General features: G+C 47.5%; 1 protein-coding gene across 6 annotated transcripts in view; it reads left to right on the top strand.

Annotated features, from left to right (window-relative positions):
- Window positions 1–20360, top strand: part of GRIN2B (glutamate ionotropic receptor NMDA type subunit 2B) — a 258958-nt gene that overhangs the window by 18570 nt on the left and 220028 nt on the right. The window contains exons 1-3 of one of the 6 annotated variants that reach the window (XM_065045208.1): window positions 1412–1503; window positions 12282–12443; window positions 13262–13714. The gene's annotated coding sequence lies outside the window, so the exon portion shown is untranslated. Of the gene's footprint in view, window positions 1–1411; window positions 1504–12158; window positions 12444–12766; window positions 12915–12983; window positions 13715–13845; window positions 14682–20360 lie in introns of those variants that run through there. The other 5 variants (XM_065045215.1, XM_065045224.1, XM_065045230.1 and 2 more) reach the window with 5 other exon arrangements.

Below are 20360 nucleotides of genomic sequence, written 5' to 3'. Positions count from 1 at the left end.
TCTTTCTCAGGCTCTGCTGAGTACAGGCAGCACTTGGCTCACCCTGAGATCTCCACCTCTGAACTCAGGTGATTGCAGGCAGCAGGGCCAAGCCTTTAGTTTCTCCTGAGTACCATGAATGCCCTCCAAGAGTTTACTGCCCTCCCACTTGCTCATGGTACTTGCTTAAAAACTCCAGGACAGTGAAGCACAGTCAGGACCTGTCTCTATCTCTTTTCTTGGAAACTAAGTGATGGTTAGACCAGGTATGTGATATTTGGGAGTCACTAGTGCTGGTCCCAGCAGGTGCTGTGACTGCCTCCTTAAGAAAAGTGAAAGAGACAGATGGAAGAAAGAGGAGGGAGGGACTGCAGCAGATAGTCACTTGTGGATCTTGCTGCTGTGTGTTTGTCTCCTGACATTGTGGTTTATATCCCCTGGGGAGCTTGTTCCAAAAGTGCCCAAGAGAAACTGGGATCTGCCTGCCCTGTGGCTGGGGTGTTTGGTTGAACAGCCCTCCTCTACAGGATGATTGTGCCTTTGCGTCTGCTGTATTGCCAAAGTCAGATAAAAACATTTTCCTTCTTTTTGAAAGATTGAGGCTGGAGAAAATACTCCATGTATTGCAACAATGCTGTTGAAGGGAAGGAAAATGTGACACAGGTAGTGGGCACTTGGATCATTTGTCTTAGTCTAATGTGGGGGAGCTGACTTTTGGTTTGTAGCATGATTATGGGAAGGGCAGAGAGACAGGTCTAGGTTGAGAACAGTGCCAAGTCCTTTCCTTGGGTCTCAGCCCTAGCTCTGGAGATACAGGAGGACAGCCTGCAGCAGCTGTCAGGATGCAGGGAGGCTGGGGAGTGAATGGGAGCTGGGTGGAGGTAGTGGTGGATGTTTAAGTGTAAGGCCTGTACTGCAGATATGGCCGCTATCCCAAGTTGCCCTCATTGGTATTCTGTATTTGTGCAGACCAGGCTGGTCAGCATGCCATCTGGAGATGGGACAGCTCTGTGAGGATGACGTATAGCAGTGTCCTGACCACCTGCAATGTGTGACAATCAAGGCTAAGGGGAAGGGACAAGGGGTATGACAGAAGACCGATGATCTGTGCAAGACAGGGAAGTGCTTGGTGCCTGTATGAAGGCCATTCCTGGCTGGACTTGCTTGGCCTCTGTGTTTGTGTGTGTTGTGAGCATGTTTTGGCTAGTTGTGGGCATATTGGCTGCTTGCAATGGTGTGAGTGCCAGGGCCAGTGCTCTTGGTCAGTAAGCGAAGAGACAAGAATGGACCTGAGTAGTTCTTAGCTATGGCTGGATGGAAGAGCTGCTACGAGACAAAATGGTGTCCACCGGCTTTTGAGCTGATCTGCAATGGGTTGCAGCGATCTTCTGTGGCTGGTTACTTGGAGGATGTGTGTTGCTTGGCAACCCTGTTCTCACGGTTCAGTTGGCAACATTGGAGGAGGGGGCACTTTGGAGGACAGCCATGTCCCTTCCATTGGGAAGGGAGAGCTGAGGGAGGAGGGTAAGTACAATAACCATGGTGGTCAACACTGCTTGTGCTTTGCTCAGGGCTGTGTGGTGGAGCAAGTACTGGGTCTGGTTACAGCTGTGTGTGTACTCCCTTGTGGGTTTGATGGGCACAGGGTGAGCAACTTGATGCTGTACAGTGATGTGGGCACAGCAGTTGATGAGGAGGCTGGACACCATGTCTTGATACCAACCTGAGTTTTGAAGTGATATATGGGGCATGAGGGTGTGGGGACCCCGGAGCATGCCTCCCCATGACCTTGTGAAGGCATGCTGGTGAACATGGGGGGCTGTAGTCTTTCCAGCCAACATGGGCTTCCTCAGAAATTCAAGCTCAAAGATCCTGCAGAATGTACTTCTGAAGAACTTGACTGAGGACAGGAAAGCAATGGGACAGGTTACCCAGAGAGGCTGTGCAGTCTCCATCGTTGGATATTTTCAAGACCCAGCTGGTTAAAGCCCTGAACAACCTGATCTGATTTCACAGCTGACCCTGTTTTGAGCAGGAGGTTGGACTAGAGCCTCCTGAGGTCCCTCCCAACCTGAATTATCCTGCTATCCTGTGATTTTGTGATGGTGAGGAAGTCATGGTACTGCTGTTCCTCTGTCACTGCACTGTGAAACACCCACAGAGCCAAGCACTTCAGGTCAATACAGCATCCCTGCAGTTTCCAACCCTTGCGGCCATCAAGAGAAGTTGGAAAACAAAAATTTCAGAGGCAATGACAGTCAGATATGCAGTTAATAAGGAAGTTGATTGTTCCTATTCACCCTCTTGAAGGAGATTACATTCCTGTCCTTGCATCACACCAAGACACCAAGCAGTTCTGGCATCTGTTGGACTTCAAAAGACAGACCAGGCTTTTAAGGAGCCAGTCCTTTCTGATGAAAATTCTGAAACCGGTCTTTTGAGCAGTAATTCCAGGGGACATTTATCATCTATACATATGCTCGATGTTTGAAATCATAGAACTCAAGGCCTACCATTGTTACCTGAAATTGTGTGATTAGTTATTTCAATTCTATTCAGCTGAGCTACAGCTTCTGATAGCTGCACAGAAGAGTAATGCAGATCGTAGTGACAATTTGGTGGGATTGGGGCTGTCAGCTGCCTGCGATATTGCTGTTCTGTGGCCCAGGACGCATTTATGGTTTTGCCAGGCTGTTTTCACTAAGCAAAGAAACTGCTTTTATGACTCGGTGTATATTTTGTGTGCACCCATTTATTTATAGCTGGTGTACCTAAGGACTTGTTTCTCTGAGACGCAAATCTGCTCTGATGGTTCGGAAGATAAAAATATATGGGAAAAGTGGCGTTAGTGACGTTCCCTTTTCCTTCATTAGGTCATGGACCTAATGCTGTCTATGCCCCTGAGACAGTGTCCTCTGCAGAGATGGGGCTCCAGTCTGACAAAGCTGTTAGCTGGCAAAGGCATGAAGATGGGGGGCCTATGGAAGTTGAGTCACATGAGAGACACCTATCAGCTTATGAGGAAAAAAAATATGTACGATTCCTTCAGGTAGCATGAAAACACGTGGCCATCCTTGACCTAGAATAAGGATGTGACCAGCAAGCACACAACAGCCTGCAGACTCGCTCTTTGTCAGCATGAGAAAGCCTGGTAGCACGGCAAGCCCAGAGCACCGGCCCCTGACCGTGGGGGCTGGGGCGGGGGTGCCCAGCTGCTCTTTTGCCAGGGGAACAAGCCACAGCTCCACAGGAGCTTTATGTACTTGCATCTAAAGGGCACAACAAAGCACAAATAGCATTGTTGTAAATGAAACTGCACAACAGCATAAATGCAGGGGAAGGGTGTGAAAAAAGCACAGAATATTATAATAGATTTCTCCTTTCTCAGGCAAACCTGTTTACGAGGGCCAGAGGAAGCTGAAATTTTCACTCCGAGCCACTTTGAGCTGTCCTTCCAAATAAACGTTGCCTTGCTATGTCTACAGGGCCTCTGGCCTTGGACCGGGAAAGCTGTCAGAGTGTGGACAAAGCTCTAGGTGGACACATTCTGAAGATGATGAGGAGAGAGGGACAGAAGAGCATGTGCTTTTCTGAATTCAGTGCTTGGTAAGGTGTGAGGAAAAGACATATTCCATTCATGGGAAGGGTTCATACTTTGTTTTTCCTCTGCTGGGCCATTGAAACACAATCAACATATGAGTCCTGGCAGTAACGTGTGGGGGAGAGGGCAAAATTGCTTGCTTGCTGGAGGATGGAGGCTGACCAGAAACTGATGGAGCTGAAGCCAGATCACGCTCTGAGTTCATAATCACTGTGGAGGTGAAAGAGAACTTATTTTTGAGTAAGGTCTGGTCTTGAGATCAAGTTTACAGCTGATATATGGCAAAAAAAACAAATAGCCAGAGCATGAGAGAGTCTGTTGGTAGTACATGCAATCGAGACACTGAAGCTGGAGTTTTGAGTCAGACCTAACCTAAGAGCAAAAATGGGCTTCTGGGCTTCAAAGCAGTTGAGGTAAATGCCCTTTATTCCAGTTTGATGGTAGATTAAAAGAGGCAGCTAAGGTGTACTGGAGGTATTTTACTTATTGCTTCTTCCTAGATGCCTAAACAAGGATGTCTAAGTAAAGGAGAGAAGGTGGTGGTTTTCTTTAGAATATAGAGCAATATGACAGAAATCCTAATGCTTCTTCCAGCCAGAGGGCTGAACTATTGAGTCATCTGGCTCACTTGAAAACAGCTCAGGCAAAGGAAATCTGTCTCCATCTGCATAAAGCAATTTGCCAAGGGTAACTATCTTTTTTTTCTGGAAGGGGTGGTGGTGATGGGCAGCATGATAACCTCAGTTGCTGGGGGTAGATATTATCTCCCTGTTCTGTAAATATTCTGGTTTAGCCTACGCTTTTCCACCTTTTCAGCTAATGATGCTACTAAATAAATGGACACAGGAGCAGGTGACCCTGATCCTGCTGGCTCTCAGCTGACTATGGACACAGTGGTTTTCAGAGCTGCTTTTAAGCTCATTAACATTTCTTTTCTGTTTGCCCCTAGGCAAGGAGCTATCTCGGGGACAACAGCTGCATGCTAACTGAGATAATTTTTCACTTTAAAATACGTCTGCAGAAGACATTTGCCTTAAATTAGATGGTCAATACAAATGGACAATAAATGCTAGGGTGAGCACCTAACCCAAATCCTATGGGAACATCACCAGCTCGCAGGCTCTTGGCTGCTGAAAAATCATTACTTCTGTTTCAAGGAATGCTTTCAGACCCACATCTTTGTGTTAGAAAACTGATCTGCTTTTCTAATGTCATGCAGCTCCTTGTTCAGATACTTGTCAGTATGAATAATATTTTCCTTCACTACCATTTTTTCTCCCCCAGCACCTGCTCGGTGAGTTACCTGCAGTACCATCTGCTTCACCTGAAGGAGGAATGAGGGGAACAGAGAGAGTCTCAGTGCTGTTGTCGACCCCAAATTTTTCTGGAAAAAAGCAGGGTCTGTTAGGATGTTGTGAGCGATGAGGCTTGTCAGAACTGCTGCACTGCCATGGAGCCTGGCTGGTGACAATAACCAGTGTCTCTGCTTTGCCATGTTGCCATTAATGTGAATCCACTCACTGGATACACCCCACTCCATACGTACCTGTGTGTATTAAGTAGTATCTAAAGTTTTGACAGGGCTTGCAGGTAAAGAAAGACATGAGAGGTGGGCAAGATTTTGTCTTTGTTTGCATACATGGTTTCCCTGTGTTAAGGACCAAAAGGAATACACAGAGAAAAGACGTGCATCATGCGTTTGGAAGGAAAAAAAAGTAGTGATGCTTTGGTGGCAGTATTTTTAGGTCATAAGGTGTTTAAACAAAAACTGTATTCTTTAGGAGAAAACCAAATATTTGTGTACACTGCTGCTGCCAACTTTTGCCTCAGTGGTGACATGTATATTTTTCAGAGGGAAGGATTTATTTTTTACTCACAGTAACTTAATGTTCTGAGTTTATAATAGCACTGATTAACTCGTAGCATTTAGTCTGAGTGAAATATCATCTCTGATGTCTGTATTCCTCTTTGCTCCAGACACTTTTATCAGTCTTGAAGCTATTTAACTTTACTCATTCCATCCACAGGAGGTGGTTCGTGTTGTAGCAATGTCCCATTGAGCAAGTATTACGGATTTGAGGCTATGTAAGTGAAGGTGAAGTATTCTGGGTGGCCTGGAGAAATCTGTGGAATAGCAAGTGAAAAGCTGGGTATGTCCCCCTGCTTTTTCTAGACACCATTCAAATGGAGTAGGGCTTGCCTGCTACTTAACTGGTGTGTAGCCTTCTGTGTAAGAAAAATAAATGTGCTTATTTATGGCAGCATTGATACTGCAATGCTTTGACCTGGCTATAACATACAGAGAAAGAAGTGACATGTTATTAACTATTCTATTATCTACAACAAAGCAAGGTAAAAGGTGAAAAGCAGGGAGTTTAAGTGACTGCATCTTATTGCCCTATATTTCTGTAGCAGACAGTTTCCCTGTTAACACTGGGAGTTTGTGAAGCTAAGTTTCTTGGAACACGACTAGCTGAGCCTTTATGTGGATATTGTGTTAAAGACAAGGCTGACTAGGTAGAGCCGTGGTATCTGATCCCTCAGAGTGTGTGCAGTAGCTCTCAGTAGCATGAGCAGTAAACCAGACAATTGGTGTGTTAGTTCTCATCCAATAATAATTTATTTCCAGGGAGCAACCAGAATTAAATACCCCATTCCTGCTTGGGATTTTAATTTAGTTTTGAATGCTCTGATGGATACTCTGCTGGAACATTGAAGACAGCTTTCAGACATAAGGGTGGTTTTCCTGGCTGCTGTGTGCCCTGTACGGAGAACAGGTGAATGTAGGCACTTTCTTGAAGAAACTGTTTTTTAGCTTTTCCCCATGATAAGCTGGCAAAAGCTACACTTTATCTCTTACCAAAAGTGGTTTTCCAGTGTCTTTCACACCACCAAGTCAATCTGCCCAATCCATTTTGCAGCTTCTCCAGTAAAGAGATGGAAGAGTGTCATCACTTAAACCTGGAGACAACCAATAAGGTTTTCATCAGGCAGAAACTTGATTTTAGAAAAGAAAATAAACAAACAAACCAACACACACAAAACCCAACCGCAACAACAAAAAAACCCCACAACCAAACAGAAAACCAGATAATCTGTTTGTCTGTCAGGGTTGGAATAGGATGGAGCGCTATGGTTTCCCATTCATTCAACTGTGTCAGGTAACTGTGCCTCATTAAGACCAGCAAGGTGGGGCAAAATCTCCAACCACTGGAATGATCTTTGCACTCCAGAGACGGAGAAGAACGGCTTCTTTCTCAGAGTGGTGAAAGGCAATGCTTTGGCCTTCCCTTCATGCCCTTGAATGGCACGTGAAAAGGGATGGTACCTAGGGCTAATGTTTGTACCATGCTCTGATGATATACTTAGTTTGGTGATAATCACTATTTATTATTAGATGTGGTTGCTTTTTGACAGATTATTCAGTCTGGATGTGCTATAGGTAGAATTGCATATAACATCTTAAATAAGTGACAGTGTCATTTTGAATTCTTGTCTGTGCTTTTGCAGTTTAGAAATAACACATTTCCATTTGAAAGAAAGAACTCCACAGTTTCTTAGTTTAATGTGTATGTATTTCACATATAAAGGACCATCCCGGAAAAGCAATTTCAGCGAGCCTGACATTCCATACTCAAACGAATAAAACAAGTCTATAAAGACACAGAGAAAGCTATTTCTTCTTTAATCTACTTCACACTTATTTTGATTCTGTGTGACAAAAACCCCAATCTGTTAGTTGCTTAAGATTTCTAGGGACAGACTGACCACGGCAGAGACAGTAGGGGATGCTGCAATTATAGTGATGCAAAATGATGAGAGCTCAACTAAGTGTCCTGGTATGACAGCTGAGAGAACATGTATGTAATTTCAAAGGAAAGCAACAGTGCTCATGATTTTCTTCTACAGGGCTGCTGGCAGGATAAGTGAGCAGTCTCCTTGTGCCCATGTCTTTGCAAGAGAGTGACTAGTGTCACCCCCCTCAAGTAGCTTCTGGCTTGGTCCTGCTCTAGCACCTCTTGGTCCTGAGCTATGTACAAAAGAAAGGATAAAAGGTTTCATGCCAAAATTCAGCTGAGTCCTTCAGCCAGGTGGTTGTGACACTGTCAGGTTTGTGTGCTTGTTTCTCCACTTACTCTTCCTTCAATTACCTGATAAAATTTCTTCATGCTGTTCTTTATGCAGCATGTCATGGCACCCTTGCTTGTGGACCTGTGTGGCCAGTGGTATGGTGATGTGCCAAAAACATCACAGGCCTAGTACCTAAATACGAGGACTTCCCACCGTGTCTTAGACAATGGGAAGAGCTGGGGCATACTGGTATTTAGCCACTTTATCATCAGGTTGGCTGAGTGGTGCAGAGCACAAAGCACCAAGCTGGAGTCTTGGCTGCCATGCTCTGCAGTCTGTATGTAAACACTCAAAGGAGTGCTGTTATGAAAAACCTCTTTATGGTATGAATTATCCAGAGCAATTGATCAATTTCATTGATTATAAGGAATTGCTCTTCATAGGCTTTTGTTACTGTTGTGGTTTAATCCTAGCAAGCAATCAAAACCACAATAGCTGCTTGTTCAATCCCTGCTCTCTCACAGGTAGCAGAGAGAATTGAAAGGGAAGGAGAAACTTGTGGGCTGAGATAAAACCAGTTTAATAAATTAACAAAATAATACTAATATACTACTACTACTATTATTAATACTAATAATATATAAAATGAAGATAAAATGTAAAATAAATTATACTCAATGCAAACTCTGTCCATGCTAAGCAGCTGGTCCTGGGAAGAGACTACCCTGGTCTCAAAGAGCCAACCCCAGCTAGAAAGCAAAAGGGCCAAAAAAGCAGCAAGGGCCAGAGGCCAACTGCAAAATGACAGAACGGCAAAAGGCCGAACTAGCAAAAACTAATTGAACTAATGGAACTCCTGGATAGAAACTCAACCAAAATGAAGCTGAACCAGAACGGGGTCTAACCAGCAGGAAAATCCCACTCCAATCAAATATGAAGCCTGACATTAATGGTATGGAACATTTTCATTGATCAACCTGGATGTTGCTCAAGGCCTGTCTTGTCTATGGCCCCCTCCCTAGCTGCCTCACACTTGCCGATTGAAAGCCCAGAAAGCTGTTGGTCTCCCAGGCAATGGCTAAGATATCAGTAAGTTCTTTGATGCTCTTCAGTTCCACTCAGAACCATTGGAAAATTACTTGAAGAAAACATTAACTCTGTCCTGGGGTGCTTTCTTATTATTCTCAAGCTACATCAAAATAATGACTGTGCTAGCTACATAAAAGAAGAGTTTCTAACTGCATGAAGAAAATTAACTCTGTTTCAGTCAAACCAGCACACTTACATTGATGCAACTGCATCTGTGTTTGTGAAGGTGATCCATGAATTGCTCTTTTCCCATTGCTGCAGAGCCCATTTGTCTATGGACATACTGTGCTGGAAGTGGGCTCTGATTTTACAAAGTCAGCGAGGTATTTAGAAAAGTTTAAAGACACTGTAGGGCATTCAGTCCATGTCAGTGCTGGCAGATGCTGTTCTGTGGTGGCAGAATGGCTCTGCTGTTCCACATCCTTCCCAACACTGTCACTGTCATATCCAGCCCTGGTTGCTTTTGGTATAAGAACTTTCATCCACATTCTTTAATCTTAGGCAGGACAAGAATAATGTGGCCCTTAATTTATAATAAGCATGGACACATTTAAAATAAATCTCTCAATTTGTCTTACAAATAACATTTAAGTGGGTTTGAATTGAAGAGACGTTTGAAAAACCTATTTTCCATCAGAGATGCTATTTGTTTCATTTTATGTGGTTCATTCATCTTGGTTGACTGAAGAAAAAATGAAAAGCCAACCCCAAATAGTGAGAGTAAACCCTGTCATAGTACTGTGCTGTTGAAAATTTTGTAACAATTTTTATTTGGAGACTGCCTCCACACCCATTGTTTACAATAAATACTGTATCTTAATGTAATAGTAATTTGATGGTTAGAAGCTGTGCAGAATCTCAAGAAGATAATTCTGAAACAATGCACATTTTTATGTGCTTAATTTCAAACGCGTGAGCCCAATTTCTTTGGTCACAGGGAACGAACCCCTTTCACTGAAAATGGTATCGAACTGGACACTCAGGCCCCTAATTGCTGTAGGGAACTTGGCCCTTATGATTTATTTGAGAATTATGCATAGGTATAATGTTTACTTATGATGGACATATATATCTATTAAGTAGAAAGGCAACTAACCTTATCCTTAAAAGTGAGCAATAGCACATAATGCCATGTATCATGTAACCAGGGAGTTGTGTAGTTTTAGAAAGAAAACTTGCAGCTGATGAATTCTTTTGTCTTAAGGTCACAGAGAATGATAATCTCAAATATTGCTTCCTTGCTTAAAATAATTGCAGCTGTTTTCTTCTGACTGATAGGCTCATTTTATTTTATTTTATTTTACTCCTAAGGTACTTCTGAACCCTCCATTTTGTGTTTTTAAGTAATATGCTGAATAAAAATGATTCCCTTTCTTTTTTGTCAAGCTCCTTCTCCACTTATTTAATCCAGAAGAATGCAGGAAGACCTGCACAATCCTAGCCTCCTTTTTGCCATACAGAAAGGAAAAATATCCCTTGGCCAAGTCCTATCTGCTATTCTTTTATCACTATAATCAGTGTAAGGAATGGGAAAGTCAAATGACTAATCTCTTCAGCTATTGGCAACTTCTGCATGTTTCACTCTACATTTCTTTCCTCCAACTGTTCTAAGATAATTTCAAATTACTTTAGGCTTTGGCTAATATGTCTTCCATTTTTACTGAAATTAGAATGAAAAAGATCATAGTCACTTTTTTTTAAGCATGCCTAAAAATGTTAGGAAAATCTTTCTAACAGAACAAACCTTACCACCACCCTCAGGAAGATCCTGGCTGTCGAAATTAAAATGTTGGTATCTGTTTTTGGCAAGGAGCTCAAGCACAGATTGATATTGCTTGTGGTCACTGCAGCTGCAAGAAAAATATCACTGTACACCCAGCATACATGGACACAGCAGCTCATTAAACTCCATATGGCATGCTGATACACGTGTGTGATGCTACATCCACATCGCTGTCTATAACCATCCCTCCAGACCAGCAAACCCTGTTTGAACCATGTGGATGGACTCTGAGGCACAAACTGGCAGGACCTGGGGACTGAGTTTGCTTTGGTGCTTTCAGGAAGCTTTTCTGCCTCAGGAACCTAAGCCATGCTAGTGTGGACATTCGCCTTATCCATGTTTTGCCCTGCAGACACACACCCGCAACAAAGGGCCAGCACTGAGTCAGAAAGCGCTTGGCTGCTCGCTGGAGCCCAACTTGTCAGCATGTGGGATCCAGCCCTCCCTGCCTGTCATTTGAGGGGTACTTTCCTCACTGCTCCTGGACACAGAGCATGCCGAGGTATTTAGAGGCTACTTGTTTTCCTCAGAGGGTGCTTTTGGTGAGAGGGATGCAAAGGCTGGACAATGCAGCCCACATCAGCACCAAAACAGAGCACGTGGTGTTGAGCCTGAGTTCCAGTTTCCTGCAGGGCAAGTGTAACTGTGGGTCACCAAGGCCTGACTGAGCCCTTCCAAAACTACGAAAACCCAGCCAGTGGCAGGGTGGGTGTTTGCAAGCCTATCGTGACTACATGTCCTGAAGGGTGAACTTGGCACATCCACTCGGAGGGGTTCTGCCTTGCTACCCTCTGCAGCTTGCCCTGGTTTGGGGCAGGCTTCCCCCAGGGCTGCTTTGCAGTGCTGTGGAAGGCAGGTGGGCATGCCCTGCTCAGGCCACCCGCAGCTAAACCCACACATAGGAGGGGACAGGGACAGAACTGTGACCACAGAGTGGGTCGCACTGAAGGGTCGAGGCTGAGAGCACCCTGGGTATCAAAGGTGCTGACACCTGCAGGCAGGGCAGCGCGGGCAGGGAGAAGCATGCAAAACGCACGTTGCTTTCTCTTCGGACTGATTTCACATTGCTTAGCTTCCAGGGGGCTCTGAGATTAGCAATTAAAGTATCTGGCTTAATTGTGGAGTATCCAATTTGGATATTAGTGTTATCTCTGCTCTCCTTTTCGTTCAGATCCAATTCCGTCGCCTGCCTGCTAGCTGGGCACCTGTTCCTTTCTTCATATTATTACTATTTTATGGTTATTGTTAATATATTTTTTTTTTTTTTTTTAAAAAAAGCGTTCCTGCTCTCGGTCGCTTCTAACTCTGCAGGTTGCAGTCTCGGCGGGGCCGGACCCACGGAGCCCCGGGGGCTCCCCGCGGTTCTGCGCGGAGCTGAGCTGCGCTGGCCCCGGCGGCTGCGGCCCCGGCCCGGCAGCTGGTACCGGTGCTGCCTGCGTCTCGGCGCCCGGGCACGGGCTCCCCATTCGCCCCCGCCGGAGGCTGAGAGCTGCCCCCTCCGGCGGCGGGAGGGGTTGATCTCCCGTTCCCTGCACGGTCTCTCCTCCCCTCCCCTTCTTTTCCCCACTGCTCACTCGCACAGCCCCCACCCGAGCCTTGATTTTGCCCCCTCCCCACCCTTTTCCTAGTGTATATTGTATTGTTACTAATCATTAAGCTGCTTTATTAGTTCATCTTTCCGTGCTTTCTCCACCTCCGGGAAGCATTCTCAGAGCTTTTATATTACAGAGGGTTTTTTTTTTTTAAATGTATTTTTAGGGTGATGCTCTGAACACTTCCCCCTCTCCGCCGCGTATCTCCTACCCTGCCAGTATCAGAGACTGAAGAAGTTGAGCATGTCTGAGGTGGATCAGCCTTGCAGGGAGAGAGGGGGGCAGTAGCTGCTCAGAGCAGCCCGAGTGCTTGAATCAGGATCTGCTGGTATGTATGTGGGTCTGTATTTTATGACAGCTGTTAGTGTGAATTGTTTTCCGTGCGAGCTGGGGCGGGGGGGGGAATGAAAAAATACCGGCGAGTTCATGAAATAAATGTCTGCATAGCTGCAAACCCTGTCCGTGCGTGCTGGAGGTGGCGGTGGGGGGAGACCCCCAGGCATCAACCCACCCCTAGGAGGAAGAAAAAAAAAAAAGACCCCAACCCAAACCCCAGAGAGCCAAGGGCTGTGTTACCGGAGGCGATGGGGGTGGGGGGGGGGGGGCGCATAGTGCAAACCGGCCACGTCGCAGGTGAAGCAGTCCCCCCCGTGGCAGCGCGTGTGCGTATGTGTGCGCCCGGCTACACGGAGCGCGCCCCGCGCTGCCCGCGGAGCCGAGCGCGGCGGGCAGCGGTGCCGGCAGCACTGCAGAGGGGTGGGCACGGCCCTCGCCAGCCCTCCGGGGGCTGGGCCCGGGGGTGGGTGAAATGCTGTGCGTGCGTGGGGAGGGGGCCGTGAGCGCGGGGCGGGGGGGGGGGGGCGGTTCGCTTTCTCTCCCGCGGTTCACATTGCGCCCACTTTCCCGTCTCGTATGCATGCCTGTCCCGGGAATGGTGTAGTCAGCCTGTATCTGAATTATTTATAGACCCGTGCCAGCTGTGGCTTTTTTTTTTACATTTTTTTTTTTTTATTCAGCTTGTGTGCAGTGTTGGGAAATGCGTTTTGCCTCCCTTTCTTCTCAATTTATTAATGTCTTTGTTGGGGAGCGTTTTTTACCCCCTTCAGACCCTTCTAATACAAAATTGATGCTTATTTTTCCCTTCAGGAAGGGGACGCTTTGAGGATAATCATGCTTCACAGAAGAACGGCACCGACCTCCAGTTGCTTTAAACACAACCTCCTCCACTAGGGCTCCAGGAAAAAAAAAAAAAAAAGAAAAAAGAGAATAATTATAAGAATAACCATTAAAAAGGTGAAAGGAATGCTTACTCTGGAACCTGCATTTGACGATCTTCACCACTCGCGCTGAATATCCTCTGAAATTATTTTCTCCGGCTTTTAAATTTGCACCGTCTCAAGAAGCAAGATTGCCTCAAAGAATCCTCTAATTTTTTTTTTTACAGACAAAAAGGATTTTTTAAAACTCATTCTCCCACATTTGCCCCCCAACCCTTATTCTTCTTATGTGGATATGCAAGCAAGAAGAGGAGACTGGACATTCCCAACATGCTCTCTCCCTTGATCTGTCCGTCTAGAGGTTCTGCTTCTACAAACCAAGGTAGGGAAATTCCTGCTTCTGTGTTTTTGCTGGCAGCTCGTTTTGGTACACGGGTTTGCTCAGGGAAGATCACTCACGCTAGAACAAAAGGTTTAGGGATGCTGCTCTTAGAAGCAGATACCGCAAAAATCAAGGAGGAAACATTCACCAGACATGTTGATTCCCTCTTGGTTCATCAAATAGGACATGAAGGCGAGAGGGATACTTTGAGTTACATACCTTACCTTGTCGTCAATCGGGGGAAAGTCCCCTGTGATTTTTTTTTATTTTTATTTTTATTTTATTTTATTTTATTTTTTTTTTGCGGTGGGCAGGTGCGGTGGTGGGATCGCAAGGGAGGAGGAGTACGGTTTTGGAAGGGGATTAAAACGAAGATAATTTCCATGCATCCATCCATCCATCCATCCATCCACCCGCAAATCGCTTCTTTCTTTTCACTGGTCCAGCGGCTCCTTGTCACGCTTTGATGTGAAAATAGAGCTCATTAGGAATAACAGTCCGTAGAAAGCTGCTTGTTGCCGAGGAGGGTGGTGCATTACTTAAAACCCACGCCAGCCTCTCGATCGTGAGCGGCCTAACGCGGGGGCTGGGGCCGGGGGCCCGGGGGGGCCCGGGGCCGCCCCTGGCACCGCGGCAGGAACCCGCCCAGCGCCGGGGCGAGTGCGCCTGCTTGCGTGGAGGTGAAGGGCTATTTTAAGTCCAAGCACGTCAAAAGATTTAACCTGAACCTACGAGGCGCTGTATTCAGGCAACTTCACGGGTCTTAATTTATCCCCGTCCCCTTGGTGCTGTCAGCGGGCATCGTGGCGCCTCTCCGGCGCCTCCCTGCCCCCCGCGCCTTGCACCCCGCGTCCCCACGCAGGCAGCCCCTTCCCCAGCCCACCTGGGAGGGATGCAAAATGGCTATCGTGCCGCTCGGCTTTAGATACGCGAGAGACACCGGTGCATCCCGACCGTAACGTGACATGTGAGTCTTTCCGTAAGATGGTGGCAAGACAATGGGAGCGGAGCGCCGGGGGGTGTGGGAGCCCGCGGCCCCGCCGGGAGCGCCGGGCACAAGGTGTTGAACGTGTCGGGGTTATTTTAAGCCTCAGCCCGTGTCCGCCGCGCCGCTTCGCTCGGCACGCGTGGGGCTGCGCGCCCCCACACCGAGAGAGAGGCGGGGGCGCTGGGGCGAGCTGCTGCAGCCCCTTCCCCTCTCCAGGGGCGGAGCCCCCTCCCCTCACCCTCACCGCCAGGCCCCGCCTGGGCTCCCCCCGACCCGTCTCCCCCTGCCTTTAGTCCCTAGAGCAGACCGGAGGCCTGGCAGTGGGCGGGGAGGGGGGGAGGGGGCCGCAATACAGAGCAGTGGACTCAGCCCACATCACGGAGGAGGGGGGCGCCCCCCCAGCCTTGCCGTCGGGCGAGTCGGGGGGCCGGGGCGATTGGCGAGGGCCCCCAGCCCTTGAGGCATCCGGATCATCCTGTGGAGGGGGCGCGCCTTTCCCACCCTCTCTGTTCCCTGGGTCCTTCCAGTGGCTCTTTCCCACATTTCTGAGGGCGTCTTTTCGTGCTATTGTTAAAAACCAGGAGCGGTTCCCCGTCGAGCAGTTGAGAGCCACCTTTCCTACCATATTCTGGCTGTGCTTCTATAAATATCTAAGGCTTCCCAGGGTTTAACCGCGCCTGGATCCTCCTTGCTAGAGCGCTCCCTCCCTCCCGCTCCTTCCGCAAGTGGGAGTAGAAAGTTTACCTGTGCGGAGAGGAGGGTGTGTTGGGAGCCTTTCTCTCGTTTTCGGGAGGAATTTCTCAGGCCTCGCAGCTCCCAGCTACTGCCGGGATCCACCTGGGACCCCAGCACCACCTGAAGTGGGGGGATTGCAGACCCATCCTTTGGGCCTTATTTCCTCATGAGACCCCTAAAAGCACAGCCCCGGGGGGTATAGCAGCAGGGTTCTGGTGAGGTGCGCCCCCACCTCTCATGGAGCAGATCGAGGGGAGATGAGGGGAAATGCTGAGCGAATGCAGCTCAGCCTCTGCCCCTGCCCCAGGTTTTGCAGGCGGATCGGAGGGAGGGGAGAAGCTGCCTTGGATCTCCTGAAAGGGCGTCTGGAAAGCGGTGCCCAGCGCTGCCTGTCCAGTGTCCGCCACAGGAGCCAGCCGTGCCTGCAGGGCTCCAGGCCCAGGCGGGTGCCACATTCCTGCCATGGCCTTTCTCAGCTGTGACCTGGGGCCAGGCTTGGGCAGGGTGAATGGGCAGCTTTGATGCTCACTGTGGAGACAGGGAGTATGGACCCACATCCTCATCCCACCTTTACCTCCCTGTATCTTTTGCCTGGGACTCTTCCTCACTTTCCCTACCAGCTCCAGCATGGGCAAAAAAAGGTGCCCTCTAATACTGTCCCTCACCATAAAGCACAGCCACCTCAGGCCTTGTAAGCAATATGGGGGGGGGGTGCAGCTAATCCCCCCTGAGCTGTGCCCTGGGCAGGCAGGAGGGGCTGGGTATGCAGTACACCCAGCTCATGGAGCCTCAGTGCTGCCCCACTGCCCAAGACCTTGGGAAGCAGAGCAGGCACATGGCACCCAGGGGTGTGGGTGACCTGGTGTGCCCCAACTGCAGCTCTGGAGAGAGCAGCAGTGTGTGCATAGGTGCAGGGTGCTCTGCAAGAGGGGAGATGTGGGTATGGGCAATTTTCAGTGCTCACCCACGCCACCTTGAAGCAGCAGCTCATGTCACCTCCGCATATCCTGGTTTTCTCTGGTCTCCCGCTGCACCAGCTTGTCTCCCGGTCCTGGGTGGGGGTCTCAGAGGGTTGTGACAGGATGGAGCAGGTTGGGAGCAGATTGGGGAAACAGTCTGGGGGTGTGTGAGACACTTGAACTTTGCCTTGGCTTCTCCTTGGGTACACAAGAGGCAGATCTCAGCAGGGAAAAGGAGTGAAGCATGGTCAAAGCTGCTACTGCTCTCCCTGGGGACCCTGGCTCTGATCTGGTGACACACACCTGCTGCATCAGCCCAGCTCAGCCGACACCAGTCCTGGTGCCTGTCATGATACCTTTGCCAGTGAGACCACAGCTGCGCAAAGGAAGGTGTCAGGAGCAGCCCCCAACAGGGTTCCCAGTTGACAGTGGGCAGGGTTCTCAGTTGGTGTCTGAGTTTTACATTGTTACCTGTGTACGTAAGAGCACAAAGAGATCACAAAGAGATGGAAAATACAGAGCAGGGGCAAAAATCCCAATCCTCCATCCTAGTCTAATAATTTAGGCTTTGGTTTCACAGTTTCGCAGTTTTATTCTTGTTTTGGATTATCAAATGTTCCTGTATAAAACCCCAATCAACCTATGAACCAGCACCCTATTCCCAAACCACCAGCTACTTGGGGAAAAGGTGATGACATTAATTTCTCTGTTTGTTCTGCTGTTTGAGCTCAGCTGGGGCTGTTTCTTGTGCTTGGTTTGGAAGGGTGCAGGTGGACCCCGGTTCTGGCCCTGAAACCATTCTGCACTACCGCATGGAGCTGAGCGCGGATTCTCATTCTGGACTCACGTTGCCTGGGCTGGCACCGGGAATCGGTGTCTCTGCAGTACCATGTGGGAGGTCTGGATTTGATTCCCAGTGCTGTTTTCTTATTCCCCCGAGCTGGCAGAGGATGGGAGTGCTGTACAGACAGCACTGCTTGTCTCTGCAATGGGCTTCATTCCCTGCTCCTGTCTTTTGCTCCTTAGGATGCGCAAAAGCTGCCTGTGAGATAGTCAGGCTGAGGGCTGGTCCCTAGAGGTTTAATCTTCTCAGCCTTTAGAGAGGCCACAGCTCTACCGTGTGTGTACTCTACTTCTCAGCATGGCTTGGTGGGCAGTGGGGAGAGTTATCTTGCAGCTGGAGAATATGCAGAGCTTTTAAAAAATTATTGTATTTTCTTTGTATAACCTGCAATTTATCACAAAGAAATGGATTAGTTAATAGAGATCAACTGGATGATCTATTTGAGATGGCTTCATGTAGTGTGATTGCCTCATCTACAGCAAGATGCTGGTTGTGTCGGCTCTGCCCTGCATCAGGGCTCTAGGACTGCCCGACTCTTTTGCGGTTCTGTGATTAGCCTTCTTTTGAGATATATTTATACTTGTTGGAAAAGCAGGGAGTGTTCAGGAGAACCCACTTGTCCGCAAGAATTCTTCAAGCCACGGATAATCAACTTACTCATTTTGTTGCTTCGCCACAGTCAGATGGACCAGCTACTGCCCTGGATGCCTCCCTGCATAAGATGAAATGGCAGTTTGAAGATCGCAGCACCGAAATATGTAGAAGGGGAAACAGAGGAAAATAAGATATTGAAAGCTAAGCATGGCCCTCCTGCTACCATTGTCTTGTCCCTTCCTCTGAGCTTTGTGTTTCTGCTTCAGCTAAGTGCATTAAAACAGGAATGAAAAAGACTATTTCTCCAGCCATGAAGGGGGCTCCATCATCCCCTTGACAAATCTGTCTTGTTTGTCTGCTCTTCTGAAGATGGGAGAGGTTCCTGGCAGGTATGGACTGACACTTGCTCTGGCAAAATTAGTGACATGGTGCTAACTGCCTGAGAACCAGAAGACTGACCCAGCTGGGTTAAATGTCAAAGCTACCTTTCATGTTGGGAAAAAAAAAATCCAGATAAACCCACTCTTTATAGTTCAAGAGCTCATGGCTTCCTTAAGCTGAAAACCATCAGCTTGCAGCTGGAATTGTGTATCAGTGTGTGAACTGGTGTGTGTAAAAGTTGACCAAATGCATGGTGGTGATCTGTGAAAACCTCCATGTACCTGAGGTCAACTGCAGAGAAAAAAAAAAACATTCTGTGTACTCAGAAACAAATGTGTGGCACTAGGCAGTGTGCAAACTGTGCTGCAATCAAGTCAATTCAAACCATGGCTAATTTGGACCTCTCGAGGCAAGGCTGCATTTCGTTCAGTGTTTTCTCAGAAGCAGGAGAGAACTCTGGCTCTGGGTAGGAGGAGGGTCTGGGTTCTCTTTAATTTTTACATGTACGCTGAATATACTTAATGTGAGGGGAATAAAAAAATTGCGTTTTCTCTGTTTAAGGCCACTAAAAAGGGGAGAGAGAAAGGGTATGTGTTCTGAGATTCAATGTCAGCTGATGCTTCCCAATACAGAGGGTATTTGCAGACTGTAAAGTATGCTGTGTGACCCTCTTCCCTGCCTAACACAAGCAATCAAAGACGATGTTTCAGAGCCATCAGTATAGATGGACTGATTAAGCATCTGGGGAAGAGGAGAAATTACAAATGAGAGTGTGGTTACTGGCTCAAAGTGAAAGAGATACTAAGCTGAGACCTCTGCAGCTTTCACTCCCTACACCTCTAACCTCATCCACAACAAAGGTTCAAAACTGAAAAGAGGCACTGAAAGTGGCTCAGGTAAAATGTTAGGTTGCCAGCTCTGAATACTGAAGATATTTCTGTATTCCCAGAGCACATACAGTGTCATTAATATTGGTGTGCATGGCCATTCTGAAACATTTTTAGGGAAGAAACACTTTTAGGGGAAAACTGGGAATTTGGTCTTCATGGTCTGTTTGAAGGCTTGTCTGTGGATTTCTCATCCACTAAAACAGGTGTGCGTCCACCAGTTTATCTGACCTGAATAATCTATTGGACATTATTCTGTCCCTCCTGCTCTCCCCTGGCATGCTGGGCATGTAGGAGCTCACATCCAGTTATCTCTCCACGTGACCAACTCATGTTATTTCTCAAGGTAGCAGTCAGCCTACATTACTTGGTCTGTATGTAGCTATCTAGTTGGGAAATGGGACCAGTTCTTGCTTTCTACATTCCCAGTCTGGGTTTGAAATTAATCACTCCAGCTACCACCATGTCTACTGGACCTGCTGTCCAGCCTAAGTGTGAGCTCTGTAAGCAATCCTTGTTTGTTTAAAATGGTGAAATGATATGTCTAACACCTATTTGCAGATGCGGCTACGCCTTGCTTAGATAACTGCATTGTGTTTGGGGGCTGCACTTCTGAGAGAGGGAAGGACTGGGGAGAGTGTGGGGGAGTGAACAAAGACAATGATCACAGATCGGAGAAAACAAGACCTGTAAATAAAGGTTGGGAGAGCCAGGCAAACTCAGTCTGGAGAAAAGACAACTGTGGGTGGATACCTAACTGTCTGCAAATACATAAAAGACCATTGCAGAAAGAGAACAGGGACCAATTATTCTCATTAGTCACCAAGGACAGATCAGGAAATAAATGAGTTTAAGATGAAGCAGAGAGAATACAGATTAAACATCAAATTAAATGTTTGCTGCAGTAATGGTTTAGTGACAGTAGAAGATGCTGATAAACGTGGCAGAACGGCTGTGACCAAAGATATTTAAAGCTAGATGTAGGTGCTGAACTATCAGGATTTTGTATCTAATAAAGTCTGCCTCCAGTGAACCACAGATCATGATATTTTCATGCCTAACAAAACAACTTTGGAAGGAAGATAATGAGGTCGATCTGTTCTGTGTGCAGGAGGGAGGGACTGACTGTCCCATTGGAGGAAACCCTCCCCACCTGAGTGGGTTGTGTCCTGTGCTCCAAATCTCATATGGTACCTGTAGGAGTCAACATGATGGTGTTGACAGGTGGCACAGTTTGAGCATATTTGGACCTCCCTAA

The sequence above is a fragment of the Columba livia genome, chromosome 1 (genome assembly GCF_036013475.1).
Source record: "Columba livia isolate bColLiv1 breed racing homer chromosome 1, bColLiv1.pat.W.v2, whole genome shotgun sequence".
In the NCBI taxonomy this organism is placed as follows: Eukaryota; Metazoa; Chordata; class Aves; order Columbiformes; family Columbidae; genus Columba; species Columba livia.
This window is presented reverse-complemented; position numbering and strand designations above follow the sequence as displayed.